This window comes from Diceros bicornis, chromosome 6 (assembly GCF_020826845.1).
Source record: "Diceros bicornis minor isolate mBicDic1 chromosome 6, mDicBic1.mat.cur, whole genome shotgun sequence".
Taxonomy (NCBI): Eukaryota; Metazoa; Chordata; class Mammalia; order Perissodactyla; family Rhinocerotidae; genus Diceros; species Diceros bicornis.
In genome coordinates, this window is record NC_080745.1 from 18,596,068 (window position 1) to 18,613,676 (window position 17,609).

The following is a 17,609-nucleotide window of genomic DNA, read 5'->3' on the forward strand; positions in this document are numbered from 1 at the left end:
ATATTAGAGAATCTGACTTTGATTACATATTACCTTTACTAATGAATTTACACATTCACATGTTTGTATGATATTAATTAGCATTCTTTCATTTCAGTTTGTAGAATGTACTTTAGCATTTTTTGTAAGACATGTCTAGTGGTGATGAATTCCCTCAGTTTTTGTTTGGGAAAGTCTTTATCTCCTTCATTTCTGGAAGATAACTTTGTTAGTTATTGTATTCTTGGTGGACAGTTTTTTTTCTTTCAATATTTTGAATAAATATCATCCCCCTCTCTACTGGCCTGCAAAGTTTCTGCTGAGAAATCTGCCTATAGTCTTATGGGGGCTACCTTTTATGTGGCAAGTTGATTTTCTCTACCTACTTTCAAAATTCTCTCTTTGTCTTTGATTTTTAAAAATTTTATTATTATAACATGTCTTGACATAGCCCTTTTCAGTTGCATCCTATTTGGGATTCCTTGAGCTTCCTGAATCTAGATGTCCATTTCGTTCTCCAAATTTGGGAAGTTTTCTTCCATTATTTCTTTAAATACTTTCTGTCTCTTTCTCTTTCTCTTCTCTCTAAGGGATTCCCATACTGTATATCTTATTTTTCTTGATTTGTTCCATAAGTCCCACAAGCTTCTTCATTCTTTTTTAGTCTCTTTTCTTTTTTGCTCCTCTGACTGGATAATTCCAAATTATCTGGCTTTGAGTTCATGGGTTTTTTCTTGTGCTTAGTCAAGCCTGCTGTTGAAGATCTCTAATGAATTCTTCAGTTCAGTCATTATATTCTTCACTTCTAGAATTTCTATCTGTTTTTTTTTTTTTGATGGTTCTATTTATTTGTTGAACTTCTCATTTTGTTCATGTATCAGTTTCCTAATTTCATTTAGTTGTCTGTCTTTGTGTTCTTGTAGTTTGTTGAATTTCTTTAGGAGGATTTTTCTGAATTCTTTGTCAGACAGTTCATAGATCTTTATTTCTTTATGGTCGGTTATTGGAGATTCATTAGTTTCCTTTGGTGGTATCATGTTTACCTAATTCTTTGTCATCTTTGATTCTTTGTGTTAGTATCTGCACATATGAGTAAGCAGTTTACTTTTCCAGACTTAATAGCAAAGAACTGTTTCAGCAGGGAAAGAACTTCACCAGTCAACTCATTTTGGGGTACTAGATGGGTCAGCTGGTAGCATCTCAAGCATGTGGGGCTTCCTATTGGGGTCTCTATTTGGGCGAGGCCACTTCTCATGCTCTTAGGTCAAAGGTGATGCTGCTAGTTGGGCTCCGCAGTTGGGTGGCCACGCTGGCTGGGGTCTACATTCAAGTGGAGCAACTTGGTGGGCTCCCTGGTCTGGCAGGGCTGTTGTCAGTGTTCCACGATCAGATGAGGCCACTAGCTGATCTCTGCCATCATCTCTGGTCAGGCAGTTCGCATACTGTGTTCTTTGGCAAGGCAATGCCACTAGTTGGATTTTGTGATTGGGCAGGGCTATGAGCTATGCACCACAATCACTCCTGGTCTAGCTGTGCCTTCAACAGGATGGTGCTGTTGGCTGTCCTCTACGTTGAGGTGAGGCCACCGGCCATGCCTGAAGTTGAGTGGAGCTGCAGGCTGGGCTACTCAATCAGGTAGGCCATTGGCTGTGCTCTGCTATTTGGCCTAAGTCCTGCTGCATTTTATCTAAATTGAATACCTCTAGGGATTACACAGTAAGGATTTGGGAAAATGGATTTTATATCAAAAATATTAAAAGACTTTTCAATCTTCCAGATCAAATCTGATAAGCATAGACTCCAGATGCTGCATTTGTACAAGGGACCAATATATACCATATTATAAACTACTGATGTCAGCAGAACTACTTGCAGACATTATAACTTGCAGTGTGATTTAGGTAGTAACTGAATTTATATGCTTGGCTTTCAAGGCCCTTTATATCTTACCCTGAATATCATTTCAAGCCTCTTCTTCCACTCTCACACACCTATTCTCTGCTTCACTCAAATGGAATAACTCTGTACTACTTTTATAGAATCTGCACTTTCTAATATTTCTGACTTGTCAGTGTTAGCCTTTTCACCTGCATGATCCTTCACATCTACAAGTCCACATTCCATCAATTCTTTAAAGCCCAACTATTTTCAACTTACTGACCAGTCTCTCTGGTTGAGCAGGGTCTCCAGCTGTACTCCACAGTTAGATGGGACTGGAGAGAGTACTCTGCAGTCATACATGGTCACTGTCCTATGTCTCTGGTCAGGTGAGGCCTCAGGCTATACTCGGTGATTGTATGAAGTCACTGGCTGGGCTTCCTTTGTGAGGCTGCAGGCTGTGTTCACCAATTGAGCAGGGCCATATGCTGGGCTCCATGATTGGGCAGTATAGTATTCTTGGCTCCAAGGCTTCTCACAGCCACTGTTCAGGCTCCCTGGTTGTATGGGGCCAAATGCTATGCTCAACAGTTGATCAGGGCTACTGGCTTGGCTCCCTGCTCAAGCTGGCTATTGTAGTATGTGCCATGTGGCATCCAGGTGTCTATGGCCACACTTCTTGGTAGGGTGGGACTGAACGCTATGCTGAGCAATTGAGTGGGACTGGGAATTTTCTCCTCTGTCTGAGTAGGGTGGTAGTACAGACTCCACAGCCAGTATGGGCCATTGACTGGGGATCCAAATCAGGCAGAACTGCCAAGTGAGCTCACTGGCCAAGTAGGGTTAACAGGTTGACTCTGTAGATAAGCAGAGCTGCTGGTTGGGATGTTTGCTTGGGTGCCAGTGCAAGCAGGAATGTGGTCTGCCAAGAGCTGAGCACCGGTTACTGTAAGCCCTGCCCCCTTTGTAATCTCTATCTGATCCCCAGTGGTCAACTGCACCCATTTCCCCAGTGATCCTGAGGAGGTGAGACCTGAGTGAGCCTCCCAGGAAGCGTCCCACAATGCTTGGGAAGCTGGATATCCATCTTGGGTTCTCTTTTTCCCACTGGAGAAACTATAGGCCCAGGGAGGCCCTCTCAGTGGGGCACTGTGCCAGCCTGGGGGAGAGGTGATGCAGTCAAAGTTAAACCACTTGTCTCACCTTTTTAATGCAGCCCTTCTCTGTCTCTATTATTCAGAGGGGTGCTTCAGTCTCATCCCCAGGTTCCAGGATTTTCACAATAGTGTCTTATCTATGGATGGTTGCTAGTTGGTCTTCTTGCGAGGGAGACGGAAGTCGGGAATGACCCATGTCACCATTTTGATGACATCACTCTCCTGAAAGTAAATGTTGCATGCACAATCTTGTCTGGCATATTTCATGCCACATTATGATGCAAAGTCTGTTCCTTGAATTCACATCTTTAATTACCAAATCCTGTCCTGATTGAAGAGAATCTCCTCTTTCCCACAGAAATCCATCTTTGCTCTGCCTCTTTGGGATCTTTGTAGAACATGAAGATGGAGTAGGATCTGATTTACACACAAGGCTCACAGTTCTTCCTCGACTATATTTCTTAGCAAGGCCTGCATAAATAGTCTCAGGATTATATTGAAGAGACCTCCTTTTGGAGAAAATCTCTATAGTCTTAATCTCTCTGTAATCTAAAGGTTCAGGCGGCATCTTTGAGTTGAAAATGAAAAAAAAAAAAATCAAGGCTCAGTTATAACAAATGTACCACTTTGGTGGAGGATAGTGATAATGAGAGAGTCTGTGCATGTGTAGGGGCAGGAGTATATAGGAAATCTCTGTACCTTCCCCTTAATTTTTCTGTGAACTTAAAACTGGTATAAAAAGTAAAAATCTTATATAAAAAAATCAACGATGCTAGTAATAACTCACATCCCTAAGGAAGGTTCTAGTTCAGTGGTTCTCAACTGTGAGTCAATTTGCCCCATATGGAATATTTGACAATATCTGGAGACATTATTGGTTGTCAGAACTGGGGGAGAAGAACTACTAGCATCTCATGGGTAGAGGCCAGAGTGCTGCTAAACAACATACACAGCACAGGACAGCTCCCCACCATGAAGAATTACCAAGCCAAATATGTTAATAATGGGGAGGTTGAAAAATTCTAGCGTAATTAATGCTTAGGGCACTTCTAAATCATTACTAAGAGAAGAACCTTAAAGAGTGAAGGGAGAGAGAGAGAGAGTGAAAGTCTCTGTTTTTTCATTCTAAATGAGTTACTGTATTAGTTTCCTATTGCTGCTGTAACAAATTACCACAATTTAGCAGCTTAAAACAACACAAGCTTATTATCTTACAGTTTTGGAGGTAAGAATTTCAAAGAGAGTACCACTGGGATAACCTCAAGGTAGTTGCAGGGTTGCACTCCTTCTGGAGGCTCCAGGGGAAAAGCCATTTCTTTGTTCTGAACGCTACCAGAAATCCTTGGATCAGAGCCTCCTCTCCTCTTCAAAGCCAGCAATGGTGTTTCAAATCTTTCTCATGATGCCATCTTTCTGGTTCTGACTTTTCCACCTCTCTCTTCCACATTTAGAGGGCACTTGTGATTACAGTGGGCCCACCCAGAAAATCCAGCATAATCTTATTTTAAGGTCAGCTGATTCTCAAGTCTAGCTGCAAATTTAATTCATCCTTGCCTGGTAATATAACATATTCATATCTATATTCATATTCTGGAGATTAGAGCATGGATATCTTTGCAGGGCCATTCTGTTGCCTACTACAGTTACTGATTTGTAAGAAACCTAAGTGATGGTGACATGTATGCCAGCTCAAGAGGGGCAAATCACAAAATATTATAGAAACATCTGGGTATTCATGGCACTGAACTAGGAAATTTATATTTCAATTTTGTTCTTATTACTACCAATAGAATGCTTGATCTTCCATAGAATTGAGTGAAAGATAATAAGTGAAAATGGTTCAAGGTCAATAAAGTTCTAGACGAGATCTTCTTTCTGCTTGCATGGCCATGTCTGTCCTTGGCATTTTAGACTTCAAAGTCCATCTAATAATCCACCAGTTCCTTCCTCCTTTACCCAGTTCCCCCTAAATCAATACCAATCCTTCTTTAAATTCCTTGTCACTCTTTTTTTTGTCATCCATCATATTAGAATGTAAGTGTCCGGAGGAAAAAGAGAATGTCAGTATATTTTGCTCAGTGCCACGCATATGTAGTTTTCATTAACAAATATTTGTTAAAGTAAATTGAATGGAATTTTTATGTTTATTGTGGTTATGTATATTCACATATAAACATAATATTTATCATTGTAACCATTTGAAAGCGCACAATTCGGTGGCATTAACTACATTTGCAATACTGTGTTCTCATCACCACTATCTATATCCAAAACTTTTTCACCATCCCCAACATACGTAAACTCTGCACTCATTAAACAATGACTCCTCTTTCTCGCCTCATCACAGCCGCTGGTAACCTTATTCTGCTTTCTGTCTCTGTGAATTTTCCTATTCCACATAATTCATATAAGTGGAATCATATAATATTAGTCTTTCTGTGTCTGGCTTATCTCACTTAATGTTTTCAAAGTTCATTCATACTGTAGCATATATCAAAATTTCATCCCTTTTTATGATTGAATAGTATTGTATTGCATATATACCACATTTTGTTTATCCATTCATCTGTTGATGGACACTTGGATTGTTTCCAGCTTTTGGCTGTTGTGAATAGTGCTGCAATGAGCATGGGTGCACAGGGATCTGTTTGAGTCCCCGCTTTCAACTCTTCTGGGTGTATGCCTAGGAGCACATTGCTGGCTCAATATGGTAGTTCTATGTTTAACTTTTTGAGAAACTGCCCAACTTTTTCAGAGTGGCTGCACCATTTTGCAAATGAAAACAAAAATATGTTTTCTAATTGGTACATGCATTTTAAACTCAAAGCATTTGCTTCACTGTACTCATTTACAGCATTCTTAGAATCAGGAAAATAGGTCATTTGGTTTAACTTCCTGTTCTCAAAGAGGATAAGTAGCAAATGTGTCTTTGAAAATGTTAAAATTTTTAGTCTGTGAATATTAGTAATAATAAGGAGGTATCTCTAAGAATTCTAAAATAGGTAAAGTAACTAGATAAAATACAGATTTAATAAACTATATGAGGTCTGAATAATAAATATATAAAATAGCATAAATATAAGTAGTGATTCTAAACAGATAAACATTAACAAAATAATATGATTATTGGATGTGTGTCTTGAAAAAGATGTTATCGAAAGCCATAAAATTCCGTTTAACTTTTATTATATATCTGTGAACTAATTTCAATAAACTGAGAAATGTACAATTTTAAACATTCTGTAAATTTTTTTTTCCAATTAGGTCAATTTATATCTTTCTCTTTACAAAACAAGTTGTTATGTTTGGTCCAATCTAATTAAGAGCATAGGAAGACAAACTCACATTCAGCAATGTTTCATTGTTGGTATAATTAATTTTAGTTGCATTTGTCATACTTGGTTAAATAAAGAACCAGAATGTTTTAATGAAATGATAGTATCGTGGAGATTTTTTTTCATACTACTCCTTCTGATATAAAAATATTCTAACATACAATATAATTTTAAAATTAAAATATTAGTATCTTGACTCTCCAAGAATAAATTATTACAATACTAAAAATGTAATGCCTAGGTCAACCACCATCTGCCATTGTCATTGAGGCATATTAATGAAACTATCTTTTATTTTATCTGCAGAGGTCAGCATAACAAAATTTACTCAATATACTTAAAAGTTTGAATGTTTTGAATTGAGAATGTCACAAGGACTAATTTACTGGAAAGCCTCCTCTTTCAATAAGTAGACAGTACTTATACTGTATAAAAAGAACTATTCTAGCTGCTTAAACGTCTCTTGATGTTTGTGATGTCACTTGATGATTGTGCATCTCAACTACTTACAGCTATCGTAACTGGAGACTTTCGCCTCCAGACTTAATCTTGCCCTGGTGCTAAACTAATCTTGACCAGGAGGCTGTTTAAGCAAATTTAGGCCCCATCCACTGGAGGAGTCTGAGTTAATCTGCCATCTGCTCGGTACTCGAATCACTAAGGATGAGCCCTGGGCTTCCATGTACAGTCAAGGGTCTCCACGTTTCCCTAATCACTGCCAAACCAGGCTGAGCAACTAACTGAATTTCCTCAAAAGCACTTCTATGTTCCACAATGATTTGACACTTTTCCCAGTTTCCTAGATTAAACCTTGTTTTGTTTGTGGTTGAAAGGAAATGGTGGATGGAAATGTAGATAAACTGGTATAACTAGTATGTGTAGTCCTTTCAACCATATGGGTCTAGTTCTTCTCAATTGACTCTTTTCTTGACTTTATAAACTTCAAAATAAAAAGAATGCCTTTGCATAAAACCAAAGAGAAGGGCCTCAATTTTATATTTACGGTGTCTTCACCAGATAAGCTTATTTCTTCAGAACAATGTCCGAAAGGCAGCTTAATTATTTATGGCACTCTCCCTTCTGTCCAGTCTTATCCACTGTGCTTGTTATCCTCATTTTGCACCTCACCTTTTGAATTCTCTGCCCACTGTGCTCTTGGGGACACTGCTTTGACTTCATCCCCCAGGCTACCTTTGCCCTCTTACTTTTGATTATGTTAAGCCAGTGGGACATACCAGTAAGAGACTAGAAGGTGTTAGGAGATAGAGCTCTGGATATTCCATCCCCAGCTCTCTCCCTATTCTGGTGTCATGGTTTTGGAGGTGGCTGCGTCCACATGACTAATGCGCTTACCAGAGCAGCCACTTCTCCATGGCTCCAGCTTTACCTCCTACGGACCTAGCAGTGGAAATGGGTTCCCAATTTCCACAGTCGCTATCCCTAGATGCCTCAGCATCCTCTATTAATTTCCTAAACACCTTAAATGCCTTTGTAAATCATCCCTTCATTAAATTGTCCTCAGAATCTGATCTCCATGTATCCCGTGCCTCCTGCCAGAACTCTGATTGATGAATCTCCCAAAAGGTCTTCCCTGAAGGGGAGAATTTGGATTTAGAAACTCAGGTTAGATCTCTAAGGTCTTATATCCATGTACCTTATATCCACTTATGATAGGAAACAAAAGGAGTTGGTGGGAAAGTTTCAAATGTAATACTCAGATCACATTCAATACGAGAGCAACAGACTGTGACAGAGAGCACACAGAATACTTATTTTCACCCTGTGCAAAGCCCTGCCAATGGAGATGGAGAAAAAAGACAACGCCTTCATTGAATACATTTCACCTCCCTTCAATCCCTGTATGTCATGCTCTGAATCTGTTAGCTCTGACAGGTCTCAGATGTTCAGCTGTGCCAACCTCACTTGTCAACATTTATGAACTACCTGTAACTATAACCCTTTCAAAAGCCCTTTTAATAAGAAACTCACAACTCTTCTCCATGTTTAAAAACTTGTTATTTATCGTGGCTAAAGTAGGTTTTGCATTGTAAGTAATATTAAATTTTACCCCCCATGACTTTATAATTTTAAACACTTGACAGATGGTTAATGAGGATTTTGTCTCCCTCACCTGGCAGAGCTCTTCCAAATAATACATGGTTCTCTCATTCACCAGGTGTCACTCCACATAATGAAAAGGAATGCAAATGAATTTCATTATGTTAGTAATTTGAATCATAATTCTGTTTCCCTTCCATTTACAGAAGCAGCATGATGAGACAAAATCGATGTCCTCTAGAAAAAATATCATTACAAGTGGAATTTAAAATATACTCTCAATTTTGCTGTATTAATAAATTGCTTCATGGTTACTGTTGCCTGATTCCTTTGAAGGAATTATTAAGTGATGTGAACTTACTTTCAGTCCCTTGGTGATGCCATCAATACCTTGCCTGTCACTGATAGAGTATTGAATTGTGCACATGACCCACAAGGACCAACAAGTGCACGTGCATTTGCAAGGAACAGTCGCCAGGGATGGGTGTGTGTGTGTGCATGTGTGTGTGTCAAATTATCTAAACACACTTCCTTCTGCCATGGGGAACTGGTACAGGATATCTCACTACAAGATCGGTCTAGATCGGCGCAATTACTTCAGAGTCAGTTCAGAGGGTACAGAATTAAAAAAAAAAAAAAAAAGTGAAGATTAAAGACAGCCTTCCACATGGGAACATACATGGGAAGAGGTAAAGACTTCCCAGGTTCCACGGAGAGTCCTTCTAGTCACCCCAGAAATGCTAGCCTGGTGACCCTACTCCCCACAGCAGCCCAGCAGCCCAGCCTCTCATAAACCAGAGTCAGAATCATGGGGGAACCTTTTACAAAGGAATGGGAATTTTATTCTAAGAGAGTGGAGGGTTGTATTTTTAACATTTGCCTTTGGTGTCCTATGTTTTTCCCAATTCCTGCCCCTTCAAGCAATACTCTGGCTATGCCAATAAACATCATTCTGAAGTTTCACCATCATTTTCCTGCAAGAATCCACATAATTTTTATGTGATTATGGCACAGTGTCTGGTTAACCAAAGATATTCCATATAGGCAGTCAGATTTGTTATCATCTTGGACGTTGCCACAATGAGTTGATATACTTCCATCTCAAATCAAACAAACTACATCCTTAATACAGTTAAATGAACAAAGTGTATTAAGTTTTTGATACACTGAAAATATTTAAAATAATGAGAATCCTTGAGTGGCTAATTAGCACAGATTAGAATTATACCCACTACTCCTTTTCTTAGTAGCTGTGGCTTCTTGGTATTCTTGGATAATTGAGAACAAGTAAAAGACTTGTTTGACCAAAATATACTTAAAAATGTGATTAATCATGAGCAATTCACCATGTCACAAGAGCAGCCCAACAACCAATCACTCCCTAACATTGTGCATGGGGAGCAAATAGGAAGTAGCCCTTATGCTGTCATGTTCTGACCTTCCTGTCCTTAGAATTTTCCATAAACACAACCACCATGGTGATTTGAGGGTGTCAATTCGCCTAAAGTCCATGTATCAGTATTACTTTGTTCCTATAAGAGGATAAGGGAAATAGCAGACATCTTGAAATAAATTAATTGGGGCATCAGAAAGACCAAAAAAGAATAACAGGAAAGTCAAGTGTAACACCGTTCAAAGTCATTCTGATTTTTAGAAGCCAGTGTAAAAAGCCGCCTTTACTGAATTTCCCATAACTTTGTTTAAATATCAAACCTCTATATTATTATGGATATTCCTTAATAAATAACATTTGAGTGATATACTCTTCTCTGCCCATATGTGCCTGTAATACGGCTGCAGTTCACACTCGCCTTGGCCTTTCTGCTAGTATTTTACTCCCTGATCACACTTAGATTTACTCATATGATGTCCTACTAGACTAGGTGTTCCTTCAGGAAGGGGACTGTGTCTATTATCTCTAGTGTCTTCAAATAGCAAAATGACTGATAAGATAGGATCTCAAGAAATAGTTTTTGTATCAGAAAACCTATTTAAACACATTATAATAACATTTTATTTCAAAAAAGAGCCTGGGTTGTATCCTCCTGTCTCTGATTAAAATCTGGAGTCAAGTTAAAATAGGTGTTTTGTTAATGCAACCTATGGTTGCAGATCAGATAGCCATTGGGCATCAGCATGAAACTAGTGGTTCTCAAACTTAAGCCTGCATCAGAATCAACCAGATAGCTTCTTAAAACACACTTTGTTGGGCCCCAAAACCAGAGGTTCTGATTCAGTATGTCTGGGGTGGGGCTCAAGTGTGTGCATTTCTAACCAGTTCCCAGATGATGCTGATGCTCTGGTATGGGAACCATACTTTGAGAATCACTTGTCTAAACCTATCAGGGTAATTCTATTTCCTTTTCCAGTGATTTGTTTAGACATAAATATATGGAATAATTCTGATGGATTCACTCAACAAATATTTCTTGTGCACATATCATGTGCCAGACATTGTCTTATGCACTTGGGACACATCAGTCAATAAAACAAAGATCCTTGCTCTTGTGGATCTTACATTATGGTAAAGGAAACAAACAATGAATAATAAACACAATAAATGAATTTTTAAGGTGAACAAAGAAAAAGTAGAACCAACCATAGGGGTGGTGGAGAAGTGGGTGGTGCAGTTTACAGAATTGAATATGGTGGTCAGCGTATGTCACACTGAGAGGGTGGGCTATGGTGTGAAGGAGGAAGGGGAATTCACTGAAGGGATATCTGGGAAGGAAGATGCCCGGCAGAGGGAACAGCAAGAGCAAAGGCCCTGCTGTAGACTGAATGTCTGTGTCCCCCAAAAATCCATGTGTTGAAGCCCTAATTCTCAATGTGATGGTATTCGGAGGTAGAGCCTTTGAAAGGTAATCAGATTTAGATGAGGTCATGAGAGTGGAGCCCCATGGTGGCATTAGTATCCTTATAAGAAGATGAAGAGACTGGAGATTTCTCTCTCTCCACCACGTGAGGACATAGCAAGAAGGCGGCTGTCTGCAAACCAGGAAGAGAGCCCTCACCACAGGTCAACCATGCTGGCACACTGATCTGACTTTCAACCTCCAGAACTGTGAGAAATAAATGTTTGTTGTTTAAGCCACCCAGTCTGTGGTATCTTATTATAGCAGCCTGAAATGACTAAGACAGGTCCTTAAGCTGGAGTATGCCTGGTGTATGGGAGGAACAACAAAGAGGCAGGTGTAGTGCCATACATGTATGAACACACAAAGCTAGGGCCCTTCATCTCTTGATACTCTCACAGTCTTGATAGATTGATCCAGCAAAGTGATTATAAGTGTGTACCACTGTGTGCTGGCTCTCCAGTCAAATAGACAGCTGTACTTTTGAGGCTTTGAACCAAGAGCAGGATTCCTACACAGCAGCAGTTGAGGAGCCCTGGGCTGGGAGTCACAGACCAGGGTACTCATAATGATTCTGCCACCATTAATTACACAGGTGATATTAGGTTAATTACTTGAGCTCTCTGGGGCCCAGTTTGCTCAGCTGTAAAATGAAGGGGCTGGACTGCATCATCTCACAAGTGCCTTCCAGCTCCAACATTCTCTTTCACCCCCAGCGATTCTGCTAGGGCAGTAGTGGCGCAATCACCAGCAGTGAAGTTGGGAATATACTGGTACAGGTCAGCGGAAATAACCTCACACACTCTGGCCTGAGTGGGAAAGGCCAGAGGCTGATGGATCACAACTCAGAGAAATACAGTCACATTGTCAAGAAGACCTCAGGTTCAATTTAAAAGCCAAGTCAGAAATAAGCAAAGGTTTTCCAGAGAGTAGTGCTAACGCTAGCAGAAGTACACTTTGTGCTGGAATGTAATAATGACTATTGATCCTGAATTAGATTTTCAAGTCACAATTGCACCTATAGATCTTAGTCAAAACCACCGTACTTTAAAGAGATTATACAAAGAATTCTCCAGCTGTTAACTCTCCTTGCTCTCACACATAGAGTATGTGTGTGTATATCCATTATCACTAGCCTTTTTCTGAAAAATATGAGCATATTATAGTCCTCATTACCCTTACTATACAATCCTCCAAGTTAGGAAATCATCACTGATACAACATTATCTTCCAATCCATAGATGCCATTCAAATTTCACAAACTATTCCAGTGAAATCTCTTTTTTCTTTCTGGTTCAGAATTCCATCCAGGAATACACATTGCATTTAGTTGTCATGCCTCTTCAGTTGTCTCTTAACTAGAAGACTTCCTCCATCTTTCTATGTTCTTGAGCCTCACAGTTGTAAAGAATATAGATCTTAAATGTGGTTGGATTACCCTGAATCCACCTGAGGTTTCCTCACTACTAGACCCACATCACGCTTTCTTGGCAAGAAAACCACAGCACTCGTGCACTTTCCTCCGAGCTTCATGTCAGGGGCCCACAATGTTGATACAGCCTACCAGTGAGGAGGTTAACATTTAACACCTGGTCATGTTCTTTTAACCAGGTTTCTCCATATAGTCCTCTTCTGTCCCTTTTGTAAATTATATATTCAGTTTATGGGGGGATAGCCCAGGATTATATCAATATCCTGTTCCTCGTCAAACCATTACCCATCAGCTCAGCCTCCATTGACAACTCCCTCCTGAATCAATTACCACAGTAATAGTGAACCAGTGGTGTTTTTCTATTCCATCATTTTTTCCTACACTTATTATTATCATTCTGCCATAAGGAAGAGCTTTTCTTTTTCCTCAGTTATTTACCAATCCATTCATTTAGTTATAACAGTATAGACTTATAGATTCTAATTTTTCTTAAATGGGTTATATTCCATCACCACTATTATCTACTTGAGGTTCCAATTATACCAAATTTAGTGCGAGTCTCTAAAGTGGCTATGTGGCATGTTCCTATCATTCTTTGAGCAATTTATTACTTACTGGCACAACAAGATATTCCAAGAGAACTTAGACTTCCCATGCCCTAGCCTGGGAATCAACAATTTCTCCAAAGAGTCCTGGTTCCTTCAATGTAGAATGTTTATTTAGAAACCAAGAACTAGGTGTTTTCTGTGCTCATTGCTACCCGATTGTCAATACTTCTAGGCTTACTCAGCAGACAGAGCCAGGAAATATATGTATACATGCATGCACAGACACACATACATACATACACACACATTTCTCTAATTTTACATCTCTATATCTATATATAGATGCAGATATATTTTAACCATGAGTTACTACTGATACTTCCAATTTCAATCCATCATGTCATGATTCTTTTTAGCCTTATTTGTAAATACCTTCTCCAACAGTGGTAAACCTGGCTCTAATCATCATTTTCAATATATTGACTCGTGTGATCAGTTTACTTATTTGCTCAAGCTATGTGGATTCCCTACCCACCGCAAGCACTCCACATCCTCAGACACTGCAGGCACACTGCTGATGGGCCTTCACACCTCCAGGCAACACCTCCCCACCCAGCACCCAACATCCTTCGGCACCTGTGGGCATGCCAACTACAAGCCCCGATGCAGAATCCCTCTCTCCATCTCATGGCCCTGTGGTGACCCTGCTGCCAATTCCTCCATGCTTAAAAGAGAAGGACTGACCACTAGATTTGAAAATGAATGATGACTACATAAGAACAGAGGTTGTCTTAGGTAACATTGGGTTGTAAGAGAAGCTAATTTTTAACACCACTTAACCCTCTCCCTGTGTTTTCTGACCTGCTGGCATCCTCTCCCTTCCCAGCGCCGAGCACTCCAGAACCGCGTGCTGCCCTCCAGCAGTCCAGAGGGCCTCACCAAGAGCCCTGGACTGCTCTGCCTTTGTTCCTCCTTACCAAACCCTTTCCTCACCCCTTCGTCTTGCAGTTTGATTAATCTTCTTTAGACGTTAAAGGAAAATTAAATGAACCAGTCATCGGTGGAATTTCAGAGAGCATGGGAAAATGAAATGATGACTTTCAAATCGGTATTGTGGGGACACTTGCCAGTCTCTCTTACATTATCTTAAAAATATTACTTTACTCTGACTAATAAAGTAAATACACATGCACCATAGTGATTTTGTTTACTATTTTTGGATTCCATAATAAAAACTAAAAGCACATAGAAAAGAAGTGCAAAATGTATTTATTATCAAACTTTCTGAATAACTGTTGCAGATAATTTTCCACTTTTTTGGTGGTGAGTACATCAGTGTTTGCAACTACTAGTCTTGGACTAATTTGGAAAGAAAATACTGTTAAGCTGCCAAAAGAAGCATTAAATAATAATCATTAAAATAATATTTTTTAACTAGTAAATATTTTTCTGTCATGTGGCTTTTTACCTATAACAAATATTATAAGATAAAATTTAGATGTATCTTCTAAATTATGACTACAGATTCGAACTGCCAATGTAATGAAAACAGCAATTAATTATATAGAGTTACCTTGAGACTGATTCTGTTCTAAATCCTGTGTATACATATTTTTTTCATTTAATCCTCACAGTGACCCACTTAGCCGCTATACACACTGCTACTTATTAACATGGTGACTTATTTAATGATCAAAACATATTTAAAATAAATACGGGACTTCTTTTAAATGGCATTTCTCAAATATTTCACATTTGCATAATAGGCATTTTAATAATGTTACTAAAGTCATGCATTTTGAGGAAACACAATTACCTTCTTGTAATGAAAAATCAGTTATGTACATGGGATGTTAATTTATACAACCATCACATCTATCCACCTATAGAGACTTTATATTTAGTTGTTAAAAATGCCTGAGCAAAGATCCTGGTGACAGCAGGGAATTGAGTAGGTGAATATTTTATACAGTAGGAAAAGAGAAAACAAAATTCTATGTTTTAATTCCAAAATTTCAACTAAATGAGAATAAAAACTAGACAAAATAGTTTGCATTCTTTGCTATCCTACCAAAAAAGAAAAAAAAAAATTGGCTATGAGAGAGGAAATTCATCTTTCTTCTTTTTTTTGATATCATGTAAAGAATCTCTTATAAAAGAAACAAAAGCATGGAGAATATCGAATTACTCAGGGGGTTGACTGAAAGATATTTAAGAAAAAAATTAGCTGCTTTTATTTCAACAGACAGGAAAATTAGGACTTAAGGGAAATTTCTCTAACGCTACCATCACCACTTACTGTGCAAAATCTAGTCCACGGAACAACAGAATTGGCATCAACTGGCACTTATGAGAAATGCAGGTTCTTGGACCTTACTCTGGAGCTACTGAATCAGCCTTTGCTTTTTCACAAAATCTCCAAGTGATTCACTGCTCTAGAGTGTAACAATGTGCTAACTTGCCCTCATCCAACTTATCCTCCATGTAGCTACCAGCGGGACTATCAAACAAATCTAGAATTTATACACCCCTTGCTTAAAACTCATTAATGGAGTTTCGTTGCACTTATAATAAATCTCAAACTTCCTACCATGGCCTACAAGGCCCTGACAGATGTGGTGCCTGCCTCCCCTCCCCCCTCATCCAGAGCAACTGTCTCCTGAGCTCGTTTTGCTCCATTCACATTTGTTCAGAGCCTCATACACACATTTCTTCTGCGTGGAATGACTGTTCCCTTCACTCTTCATTTGACTGACTCTCACTCAGGCTCCAGGTCTCTGCTTGAATTGGAATACTTTCCTCAGAGAAGCTCTTTCTAAAGCCTCACAACACAATTCACCCCTCATTTCTTAGATGTTCTCCATTTTTGTTTATTATCTTTCATAGTAATTTAGCTTTGTCATTGTTGTGTGTGTGTTGGTGTGTGCACTTACTTGTCTAAAGTCCATCTCCTTCATTAAACTGTAGGCCCTCAGAGGGCAGAAACAGGTGTGTCTTGTTCCATATGGTATATTTATTACTTATATAACTACCCAAACATTTGTATTTATTGAGTTAACAAATGTTGATGAAAAAACAAGTCAAAGAAAGAGATAAAATGAATTATTTTACAGTGATTTTTTTAATGTTATTCTCTATTCCTTTCCTTTTCAGTATAAAGATAAACACAAACAGATGGTGTGAAAATTATTAAAATTAAGCATAGCTATGGGTTGATTTCATCATACTATCCTTTTAGGTTTGCTCAACATAGCCATAAATTTACAAATATTGTTTATTAACTCTGCAAAACTGCACAGGCTGCAGCCTTTTTCATCTCAAATACCTGAATTGGTCTTGTGTCTACTTGTTTCTAGCCATATTACAAAAAATACAAAATGCCTTCCTTCAGCCAAACTTATTGAAAGCTCTCTTGTTATAATTTTCCTGAAAACAGAACAAAACCAAAAGTGGTAACAGTTGAGATCCGAGCCTCCTTTGGTTTCTTGTACTGCCCAATGTACTACACATCCCCTCCCTGACTGGCCTTTTCTGCCATCTCTGAGGATTCCAATGCAGAAGTTTTTGCAAAGGCATGTTTAGAATACATCCTCCTCTTGAGACTATTGTATATCCCGCTTTCTCGTATCACATATATTTATGCAAGCAAATTGGAAGTGAAGTAGCTACAGTGAAAGGATATATTAAGTCTTCTGATTAGCTATTGCTGCATAACAAGTTACCTCCAAAGCTTCATGGCTGAAAACAACAACAATTACTCACACTTTGTGGGTAAGAAATTTGAGAAAAGCTTAGTTGAGCTATGTCTCTGCTTCACTTGATTTCAACTGAGATGATACCCAGCTGATGGATGGGCTGGTCTGAAGAGTCCAAGATAGCTTCACTCACATGTCTGGTCCCTTGGCAGGAGTGGTTGGAAAGCTGCAGTCACCTGCATTTGTGACTGGAGCATCAACATTTGACCTCTTCAGCATTACAGTCTCAGAAGAGTTGGACTTCTTGCATGGAATCTCGGGTGTTCCTAGAGACAATGTTTAAATAAACAGGAAGTGAAAGCTAACAGATTCATGAGACTTGATCCTTGAAATGGACATAGCATCATTTCCACCATATTCTATTCATCAATCAGTCACAGAACCCTACCACATTCAAGAGGAGGGGATATAGACGCAATCTCTTATGGGATGAGAGTTGAAGAATGGGTGGCCCTCTTTCACTAACCATATTGAAAAGGCAAATCTCTGTGCTCTAAAAACTGATTATTAAATCATTGCATATTAAGATATGGACACTCTTTGAAATTGGTATATTGGCACAGACATAAGTAGGCTATTTGTACAATGAGCCAGCATGAACCAACATGGAGA